Source organism: Electrona antarctica, assembly GCF_951216825.1.
Source record: "Electrona antarctica genome assembly, chromosome: 12".
In the NCBI taxonomy this organism is placed as follows: Eukaryota; Metazoa; Chordata; class Actinopteri; order Myctophiformes; family Myctophidae; genus Electrona; species Electrona antarctica.
In genome coordinates, this window is record NC_136793.1 from 9,702,834 (window position 1) to 9,716,786 (window position 13,953).

The following is a 13,953-nucleotide window of genomic DNA, read 5'->3' on the forward strand; positions in this document are numbered from 1 at the left end:
TTGTGGAGTGAGCTTGAGCCAAACGGTCCTGGTACAAGTGAACACTGTGTACATACGAACTGGCACGCTAAATGGAATGACTTGGGCTGTTCCTCGCGTATGCCTTCTGTTTGTAAATCTCGCACAGTCCAGTACAGACATTAGTATACAGTAATAATGACTGGATTGTCTAATTCAACCCATTGACTTGTATTGTGTCTCCATAATAAAGGTACATTCAATACATTTGTGTTTGGATATGCAAATCTGTGTCTTCACTGTAAAGAGAATTGGATATTCACTTATAGCAAACTAGTAAACTGCAATAGAATAGATTATTCCCACAGCATTATGGGACCTCTCTTTCCCTCTCTCTCTCCTTCAGTTCTATGGTGTTCAAATTTCACACATCACCCGATATCTTAAGGTCATAGACTGTAAAAATAAATATGTATTCTAATAATCTCGACAAGATGGCTCTTAATTTCTCTAGTTATTACAACACATTCCGGTCCTTAGTCGAAAAAGCGTATGTTTTTGTCTGTTATCTTGCTTTATTTGCGAGGTTTGATTTGTAAAAAAATAAATAAAAAAAATCTCTCAGCCAATATACAAGCTCACAATTCCTCATGACACGATGCAAGCTTGTAGATCTTTAGATTGTAGATTTATTTATTTATTTATAATCTTGTAGATGTTTGTTGTTTGTAAATTAACAAATATAGACCATGCAAAGCAGCAGCCTGCACAACGGGACGAATTAGGGTTCAGAGTCTTGCTCAAGGACACTTCGACACTATAACTCTGTGTGTGTGTGTGTGTGTGTGTGTGTGTGTGTGCGTGTGCCCGCGTGCGTGCGTGCGTGCGTGCGTGGCATGGTGTGGGTCAACTTAGTATGTGAACACCACAGCTGCTAGACTATAGATTAATGAACAACTAGCCTAATGTGTTTCTATTCACCTGGACGTTTATTCACACACATCATGCAGTGTATTAAACACTGACAGCTGAAACTCAGACTATACTGTGAGTTGGAGCCATAATGTAAAAACAATAAACATGATAGTGTGAGGCCCTGTCCTTTGACAGGATGAGACTTTTAAACTGACATTGGGTTCAAATCTAAGATTTTTGGGATAACTGTTCAAAGCTGGCAAAAGTAAGCAATATAGAGATCCCACACATACTCATAATGCCAAATTTGAAACCCCTTATCTACTAAGGATGGCTGAAAAAGATGTTATTTGTTGAAAGGTTATTTGTTATAGGGGAGTGAATAGAAATATTCATTTTTTTTAACTATTCTCTACAATACGTAGTTGAGATAAAATTAATTAATATTTTAATTAATTTTAACTGCCGATGGTAAAGATGCAGTGAAGTGAAGTTTGGTTAGTTCAATCTGAAGCCATGCCGGGACCATACCATTACAATCCTTTAGCCAAAGGGAGATGGCATTACAATTTCCAGCCCAATAGTATGATTGCAGGTTTGGGAGGGAAAGCTCCCCCAAATGTTTTGGTCGTTCCACAACTTGTTTTCTTATACCCACTTGTTTATTATTCCAAATACAGGAAGACATCATGTGGTTTATATGGCTTTAAAAATCAATAGGCCTATTAGCTATGATTCACTGTTTTGCAGTGTTATTGCAGATAACAATGAATCATAGATAATAGGCCTATCAATTAACTTTAATAGACCTATTGCTTACTCCAGGGGTTCTCAACCCGTGGGTCGCGACCCCTCGGGGGGTCGCCAAATTATTTTAGGGGGTCCCCAAATTATTTTTTAAAAAAAAAGATTTTTTTTAAATTTTTATTTTCACGATTTTTCTAAAATAGCAGATCTACAAGCTCATAGCGCGCCACTCGGTGGCGCGCTATGAGCTTGTAGATCTGCTATTTTTCAATAGCTAAATTATAACAATGCTTAAAACACCAAAAGGGGTTCCCGCCCAAAATGGGTTAAGGTTATTGTAGCAGTCAATTTATATTGGGGGTCGGGAGGGGGCGGGGCGGGGGTCCCGAGATGTTGCCAAAGCATTTTCGGGGGTCCCCGGCCAAAAACGTTGAGAACCCCTGGCTTACTCCACTATACGTGCAGGTATTCGAGCCTCAATTCTTACTGGAAAAAAAACATTAAATAAAGAATTAAAACCAGTGTTGGGCAAGTTAAGCTACATGTAGCTGACCCAGTGTTATCTTGGTATTACCCACCTGGTTTAAAACGGTGGTTGCATTTGCAGTGCAGTTCGGTTTGGGCAAGCTGGAGAGGAGCCAGGGGAAGAGAGCTGCTGGTGTGCTGGGGAAGGGTGCATACTGGATAGTCAGTAAAAGTTTTATTTTTTTAGTCTGCCTGTTTTCTTATCCCATTTTGACCTGAGATCAGATTAAAAAAATGTCTTCTACGTCCTGACAGTTTTCTGAAAAAGCTATGTTTCTATGTCAGTCGTTCTTCGATTTTTCAAAAATAGCAGACCTACAAGCTCGTAGCGTGCCACTCGGTGGCGCGCTATGAGCTATGAGCTTGTAGATCTGCTATTTTGCTAAAGCATAACATAATTCTAACACCAAAATGGGATTTATTTTGATGTGCCTGTTTTTTGGACAGTCCGTCACTGTGCATATTACTGCACTGTCTGGTTGGTGTTTGGAGAGTTTTTGGTAAATAATAATTATATATTTTCTTTTAAAGAATGCGTTCTTTGACAGTTCTTGGACATTCTTGGAGCCTTGGCCGTCTGGGTTAACCTTTGCATATTTAGATAAAACATAACACTATACCAGCCATAAAAATGAATGGCCATGAGTGCCTGCATACACCATACATACAGAATAGCCAGGTTCCTCCATTAGGTCTGAATGTCCTCAGCAAATATGTTTTTAGATACATATGTGATGTGTGGTAATCACTCAGCTTTCAGAAGCCAAAGTACAGGATGCTCGTATGTTCCGTACTTTCCTGATTTATATTTAGTAATTTATCTGCTTCTGTTTTTCTCCGTCATCTGACATTCCAGTAATCTTTCTGCCAGTAAATGCCTCTTGCCTCACACCTTAGCATTTAACCCATTGATATCTCCTGAATCCTAACAGTGTTCAGAAAAACATATGTTGCTATATCAGCATGGTTCTCAAACGTTGTCATGTGGGGAGACTGTGGCTCAGGAGGTAGAGCAGGTCGTCCAATGATCCATGGGTCGGCGGTTCGAATCCCGGCTCCTCCTGTCTACAGGTCGAAGTGTCCTTGGGCAAGACACTGAACCCCAAATTGCTCCCGGTGTGCTGGTTGGTACCTTGCATGGCTTCCGCTGCAATCGGTGTATGAATGTGTGTGTGAATGGGTGAATGTAATGCACAATGTATGTAAAGCGCCTTGGATAAAGGTGCTATATAAATGCACCATTTACCATTTACCATTTTTATGTTTGTCAAGGACCCCCAACATTACTAAAATGTATTTGGCCGACGATCCGCATCTATATTATATTAACTAAAACTAGACAAAACTTTTCAGATGACTAAAATATGACTATAGAGTAGACTATAACCAAAACGAAGACCTACATTTTCGCGTATGAGCAAAGTTCATGAGCAAGTTCATTGTGCTATGCATTCATTCTCCTTCTTTTTGAGGCTTAGAGGAATCCTCAGTATGTGATGACGAGGGTGAACATGGTGGTGTTGAAGGGGAATAGGACAGTATAGGGGCATAAACCCTGTCTCCTCATCTGCTCTTCCTGCTCCTTTATCCCACTCCTTCCATTTATCGCATTCACCGTCATTAGTATTTGATCATCTGTAGGAGGTGTGTTAGGGTGTGTGTGTGTGTGTGTGTGTGTGTGTGTGTGTGTGTGTGTGTGTGTGTGTGTGTGTGTGTGTGATGGTGTGGGTCAAATGATTATGTGAACAACACAGCTGCTAGACTAGATTAATGAACTACCATACTAGATATCTATTCACCTGGACAGTTACACACACAAAGCACACATCATGTACAGTATGCGTGTATTCAATACACTGACAGCTGAAAGTCAGACTATACTGTGAGTTGGAGCCATAATGTAAAAACAATAATCATTATTCGACAGGATGACTCCTTTACAACTCTGACATCAGGTTCAGATCTATATTGAACAAGTTGGAGAGGAAGAAATGGTTGCCTGGCTCCAGCCCCTGAATCGCTAGCCTCGCATTCATGAATATTGGAGTGAAACCAAATGAAAATTCAGGCTGAGTGATGAGTCATGTAGGTCATACATGGGCAACGGGTGGCCCGGGGGCCACATGCGGCGCCCACCTTCACTTACTTAATGTGGCCCGCAGGTTAATATCCGAATATTGATATAGTATCTATTTCAGCTATTACAATTCCAAACATGCATGCAAATATGACCCGCTTTAATGACTTCAGTCTGTAATATAGTAGCTGAATGACTAGTATTAGAATTGTCTTCTTACTGTATGTCCAATGTTTATGCATTTACTGGTAAGTTCATAAAGTTACATAATAACCTATATGCATTTGTACTCATTTTGAATGGATTACTCATGCTTGATGGTGAGGGTCAAATGATTATGTGAACGCCACAGCTATATCTTGGCTGTATTCTGACAACAAACTGACAGGTGAAAGCATGGCAACAAGGGTAATCAAAAACTTCAGGGTGATTAACCACCTCTCTCCCAACAATGACCAGCTAGCCAAGTCCAAAAATCAAAACTAACCCTTTAAAGGTATATTCAGTGATTTCACTAAATTCAAATATCACTTATTTTTTTGTTATGTTGTGATAATCCTCCCTACTATAGAGTGTGCTGACCATATACGGAGTTCCTCCCTGTCCCCAGGTAACCCCTTTGGACACTGTAGTGCATGCATGTGCACATCTTGTTACCGGGGCGGACCGGGGTTTTTCTAAATCACCCAAATCACTAAATGCTCCTTTAAGTAAAAGTAGCAATACCACAATATAAAATGACTATTCTTTTGAATAAATTGCGCATTCATTGATACATTTACTTGAGTAAAAGTGCAAGTAAAAGTGCAGTAAAGTGCAGTAAAGTGCAAGTAAAAGTGCAGTAAAAGTCTCTGTCGAGTCTGTCCAAAATGATGTCATAACTCATAATAATATTATATGTAATTTTTGGCAAGACATGAAGTGAGTTAGAACAAACCACTGACTTGAATTTTGTCAGACTGAAACGTTCAAGTAATCTTCCACCTTACAGTTGGCATGTGTGAGTGTGAGTGAGTGAGTACGGTATGTGCGTGCGTGCGTGCGTGCGTGCGTGCGTGCGTGCGTGCGTTCGTATGGTGAGGGTCAAATGATTAACGCCACAGCTGCTCGGCTAGATTCATTGGGATGTGTTGGGGGGTATGGCCCCTATACTCCCGCCAAATGACAGGAACTATACTTAATATTCACCAAAACCAGAGCAGAACTCCCACCACAGGACTCAGGCAATCCTATATTAATGGCAAGTATTTCCTACAGCTTTAAGTCCAAAAATCTGAACTAACCCCTAAAAGTAAAATGCCACAATATAAAATGACAATTATTTTGAATAATTTACTCATTCATTCTACAAAAGTTCAGAAGTCTCTCTCTGTCTCCCTCTCTGTTCAAAATGTCATAACTGATTGATTTTGATTGATTGTTTATTTATTTTCGTGTCCTGCACACAATGTGCCCAACCCTCATGGGTTTATAAGACACCATTTCACAATTGCATTTACAGCATGTTTACATTACGTAATTCATTACATTACGTCCCAGAGTTATACAGAGTACTCTGTCTTCTTTCCCAAGCTTGACAAATAAAATCTGCCACAACAAAAGTCCCTTTGGCAAAACATATCTCCATTTTTACATAGTCATTTAAATCTAGGAAATCCCCACAGATAGAAGACATCTTATTGACCAAAATGTCCCTTGTGTCATCATATTTAGAGCAATAAAACAAAAAGTGAACCTCATTTTCAATTTCACCAAGTTCACAGAACAAGCAATATCTCTCTCTCTCACCTGCCAGTCTCCTGTGCTAATGGTAATGTTCCTGACCGTATTTGTGTACAGAGAGATGTTGTCTTTTGTTTAAATTATACTTCACATAAGGTTCTACTGTGTCCGCGACTTAGGTTTGTACCATAGGTCCCTACACCAGTTTTCTTTATATATAGAGAACATTGTATTTCTAATTTGATGAACATTACATTGTAATCTATTTTGAAAAATAAAAAAATGTCCAGGGTCCCAATTAAAGATATTTTTGTGAGTCTCTCATCAGACATCTTCACAAGTCTATTCCATAGTCGTACCATTTGACATTTGTGTCTGATGCTTGGAGGTTCCCATCCAATTAATTGCCAGCACTGGAGTCAATTTATGGAAGGATCTAATAGCTCTATAGACAGATACCGGACATACGCCTGATTCCTAAAGTTGTGTATAAGTACTGCATCCTAAATATCCACAATGTTTAACTTTTTCATGACAGAGCCCAGTGCCCTGCCCGCTGACTGAGCTAGGATATTGACAGCATCATTAAATAAATGTCATGTGCTCATCTAAGGTCAATCCAAGATACTTGTACTTATCAGTATAAAACAACCTTATTGACCCAAAGTTAAACACAACTGAACTTCTCTGTATCGTTTTCTGTCTGAAGTGTATTATGTAACTCATAATATTATATTATGTCATTTTTGGCAAGACATGAAGACAAGTGAGTGAGGACAAACGACTGACTTTAATTCTGTCAGACTGAAACGAAGTAATCTTCCACCTTACAGTCGGCATGTGTGAGTGTGTGCGTGTGTGCATGTGGGATGTTTGTGGGTCAAATGATTATGTGAACACCACAGCTGCTAAACTAGATTATTGGGAAGTGGTGGGGAGTATGGGCCCCTATGGGGGCACTCTCAGGTAGGCAGGGCCAAAACACCCTGCAGGCGATGTTTTTCTAGTTTGCAGATACCCTCTGTGCAACAGATAAAAAGGCACGCCACCTATCAGCTGTATATAACGGCCCTGTTCTCAGCACAGATCAAGGAGACCCACGCTCCACTGAGACAACCTCAGGTCGACATGCTGCTGATCCCTCATCTCCTCTGCTTGCTGGGCCTGGCTCTAGGCACACTGAACACTGCTGACTCGGCTGAGGTTAAGCTACAGCGCGGAAACTGTCCAATGTTCTGGTACAGCTTCAATGGCCGCTGCTACAAGTATGTAGCTACAGGTATGTAGTGGTGCAAAGTAACTAAGTATGTTTAATCAAGTGTTGTATTTAAGTAAGTTTGAGGTACAGTATGTCTACTTTACCTGAGCATATACATTTTCCAATAATATATAGTTATAGTTATTATAAATTGCTTCTATTCCACAATGTCTCAGAGGCAAATATTGTACTTTGTGTAGCTTATAGGGCTGCTTTTTGTCTGTTGAACTTGATACATTTTGAATAAATGTATGAAGTGTGCCATTCTGCATAATAAGTAGGCCTACTTACACTGGCACACTTTGTTACTGTAACTTACTGTAAGTATGCTATGATGCCAAAAGTTTTGTACTTATATTGTGGTATATGCTACTTCCACCACTGCAGGTATGACCTGGGCTGACGCAGAACTCAACTGCTTGTCCCAAAATGCCAACCTGGTGTCCATCCACAGTGCTGGTGAGCACAGCTTTGTCCGAAACCTGATCAAGAACTTTGACCCAGCGGAGGAATGGACCTGGACTGGCCTGAGTGACACTCAGAAGGAGGGTGCATGGATGTGGTCTGATGGGTCCAAACTGGGCTACACCTTGTGGAGTGAGGGACAGCCAGACAATGCTGGTGGTGAAAACTGTGTGCATGTTAACTTTCCTACCAAATGGAATGATATACCGTGTCATTGGACTCATCCTTCTGTTTGTAAATCTCGTGCAGTCAGTCAGTAATGGCTGGATTGTCTGATTCAACACTTGTGCTGGGTCTCCATAATAAATACACATTCAATATCTTTGTGTTTTTTTTCCTGTCTCCATTGTAAAGAACATTGGACTTTCACATAGTGTTAACAAACGCTTGAATACATTATTGTACCTCTGCAGTATTAGAACACTGCAATTTAATATTACAAATAACACAGAATAAGCGTACTGTAGCCTATGTACACTACACTGATCAAGAACATTGTATTTACCACAGTGTTAGTTGTTTTATTTTATATTGCTGTGTATGTTGTATATGCCTACTGTATACTGTAGGTGTTAATAAGGTGTAACTAAACCAAATCTAACAAGGGCATTTTCAGTCACAAGAATGATAGACCTGTTGGCAAAATCACAGCCAGCAGGGCAGGCTATACACACTTAATGTTACACTGTCTAAAAACACTTACTAAATGAGAAAAAAATAAAAAAACAGCTCACAGCCAGCAGGGCAGGCTACGTACAGTTAATGTTACACTGTCTAAAAATGCTGTACTAAATTAGAACGACAGTCACAAGTCAGAGGGAAGCTAGTGAAACTAGTGCGCCATCTCCTGGGCCAAAGAGTTCAACACTTTTCATCCCTGTTCGAATGGATCAAATTTGTATGATGGGTGTTAAAGGTATGATTTGACTAATCAAACTTATTTTGTATTACAATTTAGGCATTTAGCAGACGCTCTTAATCCAGAGCGACTCACATTAAGCAAGAACAAAAAAGCATGGGAATACATCACATATGTAAAATGCAGTTTATCAAGAAACATGCTTAAGATAAGAACGTAACTAGAACATATCTATATAATGACACTATACATATAAACTATACATATATGCTATACTATGCTGTACATATATACTATGAAGTGCTATGACTACATACAATGCACTTATTGTGCTGTCTACATGACATGCTATAAGTCTGTTTCAAATGCTATCTAAGTCTAATTGCCATGTACTGTTGTCACAGGCCCTTTGGCCTGGCCTGAAAGGCCTGTATTGTGTCTGTGTATTGTGTAGTCCCCTATTGCATGTGTCTCCCACGTGGGCGGGGCCAACTTGAGGTTTCCAATTAGGTGCATTGGGCCTGACCCCAGTGCTCCCAGTTTCCCTTTACGGCCAAGCTACACCAGGCTTTTCTCGTGCGTTTAGGGTAAACGCGCGGCTCGCGCGTGCGTTTTTTTAAATAGGACTGGACCTAAATTAAACGCACGCGTGGGAGAAAACGTGCGAGAAATGCGCGAGAAAAGCCTGGTGTAGCTTGGCAGTTAGTCTCCTTTTCTTGATTTATTACACTTCACAACACCCCATGCTACGCACACTTCACAACACCCCATGCTACGCACAAATTGCTAAGATCACTGATCTTTGTGGCCTTACACTAGCCGTTTTTTTTCAATCTGAAATCTGATAGCACCACACACTACAGGATAATCGGAGCGGGCAGAGCAAATATCAAACATTCTTGATGTTGATCGGGCCGATCCCGATCGTGCTTTGATCGCTCGGGCACCCCCTGGGTCAAAAATGCCCGATTATCGGCTAGTGTAAGGCCACCTTTAAACTCAGTATACACTTTGTATGTTTAGTGCCAGTTCCTTTTCCCTACCATGATCCCTCATCTCCTGTGCTTGCTGGGCCTGTCGCTAGGCACCGTGCACACCGCTTGAGCCTGTCCATTGTTCTGGTACAGCTTCTCCGGCAGCTGCTACAAGTACGTTGCTACATCGATGACCTGGGCCGATGCTGAAAATAACAGCTTGTCCCAAAATGCCAACCTGGTGTCCCGGACACCAGGTTGGCATTTTGGGACAAGCTGTTATTTTCAGCATGTCCGTCCACAGTCCTGGTGAGCAGCACAACTCCGTCCGCTCCCTGATCAGGACCTTTGACCCAGCAGAGCGTGTGACCTGGATTGGACTGAGTGACATTCACCAGGAGGGTCGATTACAACACAATCATATCATAATATTACATTATGTAATTTTTGGCAAGACATTATGAAGTGAGTGAGAAGTAATCTTCCACCTTACAGTCGTGTGTGTGTGTGTGTGTGTGTGTGTGTGTGTGTGTGTGTGTTTTATATTTTGATATCGTACATGATACTATAACTGATACTGCACATGTAATTATAAGTGCTCCACCTTGCCATATTCTTTGACTGGTCGGGTCAAGATGCGGCTCTTAATAATTTATCTAGTTTCACACATATAATGTTTATTGTTTTTACATTATGGCTCCAACTCATCTACTGTGAGTTGGAGTCAGTTTTCAGCTGTCAGTGTATTTATTTTAATACACGCATACATGATGTGTGCTTTGTGTGTGTAACTGTCCAGGTGAATAGAACCACATCTTCTTGGATATCTGGTAGTTGTTCATTAATCTAGTCTAGCAGCTGTGGTGTTCACATAATCATTTGACCCACACCAAACTGTGGTGCGTGCACCCCTTGTGGTGCGCGAGCGCCTTCTAGGGGGTGCCCGTACACCCCTTGTGGTGCGCGAGCGCCTTCTAGGGGGTGCCCGTGCACCCCTTGTGGTGCGCGAGCGCCTTCTAGGGGGTGCCCGTACACCCCTTGTGGTGCGCGAGCGCCTTCTAGGGGGTGCCCGTGCACCCCTTGTGGTGCGCGAGCGCCTTCTAGGGGGTGCCCGTGCACCCCTTGTGGTGCGCGAGCGCCTTCTAGGGGGTGCCCGTGCACCCCTTGTGGTGCGCGAGCGCCTTCTAGGGGGTGCCCGTGCACCCCTTGTGGTGCGCGAGCGCCTTCTAGGGGGTGCCCGTGCACCCCTTGTGGTGCGCGAGCGCCTTCTAGGGGGTGCCCGTGCACCCCTTGTGGTGCGCGAGCGCCTTCTAGGGGGTGCCCGTGCACCCCTTGTGGTGCGCGAGCGCCTTCTAGGGGGTGCCCGTGCACCCCTTGTGGTGCGCGAGCGCCTTCTAGGGGTGCCCGTGCACCCCTTGTGGTGCGCGAGCGCCTTCTAGGGGGTGCCCGTGCACCCCTTGTGGTGCGCGAGCGCCTTCTAGGGGGTGCCCGACATGGCTAATGGTGGTGCTATGGATTTATTATACAGTAAATATATTTAACATACTGTATTATGCCAATATATGGCAAGTATATGCAGTATACAGCCTATATGCTGCATATATATGCCATATTCAGGTTCATATATGTGCATATATAGGAAATATATATAGCTTATGCAATTTGTATTTCCATGTGGGGGAGCTAGGTCAGGAGGTAACGGGGGTGCATGGCCAAAAAGGTTTGGGAACCGCTGATAGGTCGTACATGGGCAACGGGTGGCCCGGGGGCCACATGCGGCGCCCACCTTCACTTACTTAATGTGGCCCGCAGGTTAATATCTGAATATTGATATACCGGTATATGCATGCCATACATTTATGAATCATATGGTTTGTCATTGGTGAGTGATATTATGAATGAACAGTTATTCTACAAACCAATTGTATTAACACAGCACAGCACACACAAGTATGCTGTGTGACACGAGATCAGAAAATGCAAGACAGAAACAGGGCTGATTTGCTGGTGTGATGGGAATCCATGCCTCTGCTTTTGAAATCCTCCCTGTGGTCATTCATATATGGCAGGTGTGGATATACAGTAACAGTATGGTTATTTAAATTAAATATCCTGATAGCCTATTTGTGTTTGATAAAATGTAACTATTTAATTAAAAATGTATGTTAACCGTTAACCTTGCATGACGTCTCTAACTCTTTTAAAAATGTGTATTTTCTTCCTTAATCCCAAATAATTGATACAATTGCTAACATTCTTCAACATGCTCCCCACACACGGACACACGCGCGCACGCACGCGCGCACGCACGCACGCACGCACGCACGCACGCACGCACGCACGCACGCACGCACGCACGCACGCACGCACGCACACACACACACACACACACACACACACACACACACACACACACACACAAACTATTGCCTCACAAGCATATTTTGATAAGATAATGGGAATGCAGAGTTCAGAGAAAAAAGTAATTACACAGTCCGATACTTTCACCACAATTACAGATGTTGCTCAATGGAATGGACTCTGCCTTGATCTGTTTTTTTGTGGCTTTCGCCTGTATTTTATATTTTTTATAGAGGGACAGACAGTAGGCTGACAGGAAATGGGGGAGAGGGATGGGGGGGGATGGGGGCATGGGGTGCAATGCAGTGAAGGCCGTTAGGATAAGGAGTCGAGCCCACGGCACACTGCCAGGCTCGGGCTACCGGCCAAGGTGCCTGGACCGCTGAACCACGGCCCAGGCCTCTGCCTTGATATTTGATGAAGATCCACACGCATCTCAACTACTGAATGGAAGTGAGCATGAACATGAATGATGTGCATGTTTCAAGGAGGAGCACTATCAATAACTCTCGGCAAAAATAGATGATCTACAGCACAGATCTGCTATTCACTCTATGACATCATCGGTTGATTTTGCAATTTCAAACATGATTTATTGCAACGCTTCTCATTGATGCAACGGCATCATGATGCAATGGCTTCTATTTCAGCTTGCCAACTTTCCATGAAAGAAAGGCTGTAGTTTCTATTAGCTTTTAATCCTCATAATGATGTCATTGGTAGGCAGGTTTCTGAACTGTCCAAAGTATACCTTTAGGAAGAGTGAGTAGACAGAAATGGTCCCATCTTATTATGAGCCTTAGTGAGGACCAATACATACATTCAACAAGATATGTTGAAAATAGGTGAATGTTCCTTTGACAATTGGATAGACCTCACTCTCGCAGTAACTGAATATGTAAATGTATGCTCTCTGTCTTTTAGCACTTGGAACTGTCTCATCTTGATTGTGATCTGGATTTTGTTATGGTGTACAGTCACAGTATCTGTGATTGCTGTCATGACAGAGGACCTTACCATATTCATTTCACATGTCTAACACATGGTGTGATTATGACTTAAATGTGTCACTGGGGACTGGGGTCTGGTCATTTGTGGCCCTGATGAAGTTTATATATGATACGGTCAATGAAATTGTGAAATTGTGGCAAACATTTTGGTGATGCCATGATCGCAGTAGAGGAACTCATCTGAGTGAGCCCAATACCTTTCCAATAGAGCCCAAATGTTAACTTTATTTTCTATTATTATTATTATTATTAAAGGACCAAGCAGTCCTGAAAGGACTTGGTCCTTTTTTGGAATTGCTATTTATTTTCTTCCGCCAAAAATAGCAGTTCTGGCTGAACCGTGCAGTCGGTTTTCGCGATATTTGGAGATATGGTAGAGGGCCATGCCAAACGGTGTGGATGCGAAGCCCACAACCATTGGCCAAAGGGTGGCGCTATATTGAAAATGCAAACTTTGACCAGGCATAGCTCATGAACCTCGACACACATATGCGTCTCCTCATGCCGAACAAGTTCCGTGCTGTTACTTTTGACCTCTGACCTCTAGATCACCCGCCCATTTTGAATTATATGAAAATCAATTAAAATGCATCTCCTCCCAGGATCTTTGATCAAAATGCACGAAAGCTTTTTTAAATAAATGTGTAATATCTTTGTAAACTTTTGATCTGACTTTGTGTCCTTTTATGTTAGCCCTTGGTTGAGCCAAGTTTAAAGGGACGTAACAATGCTAGAAACTGATTTGTTTAGTGGGAAACGTGTATAAAGAACTTGATCCTGATCAAATCAGGTTCTTTACTCATGACTTGATAGATTATTTGATGTTGTACAACAGTGATTTTGAAACATGGACTGATTTGGACACCTGGCCTTTCAGTTCAGGTTTTTGTATCCTGAAAGGATTCCTGGCGAGCCGACCCAGAACTCTGAACCCCCCCCCCCCCCCCCTGCTTTCCATGAACTGAACTGGGACTTTTCAAGTCAACAACTTAAAGTGGGCCCCATTTGTTTGTTTTTCATGAATGTTCAAAGCTGTTTATTTTCTCTGAAGTTTAATAATACATTTTCAGTTAACCTGTTTC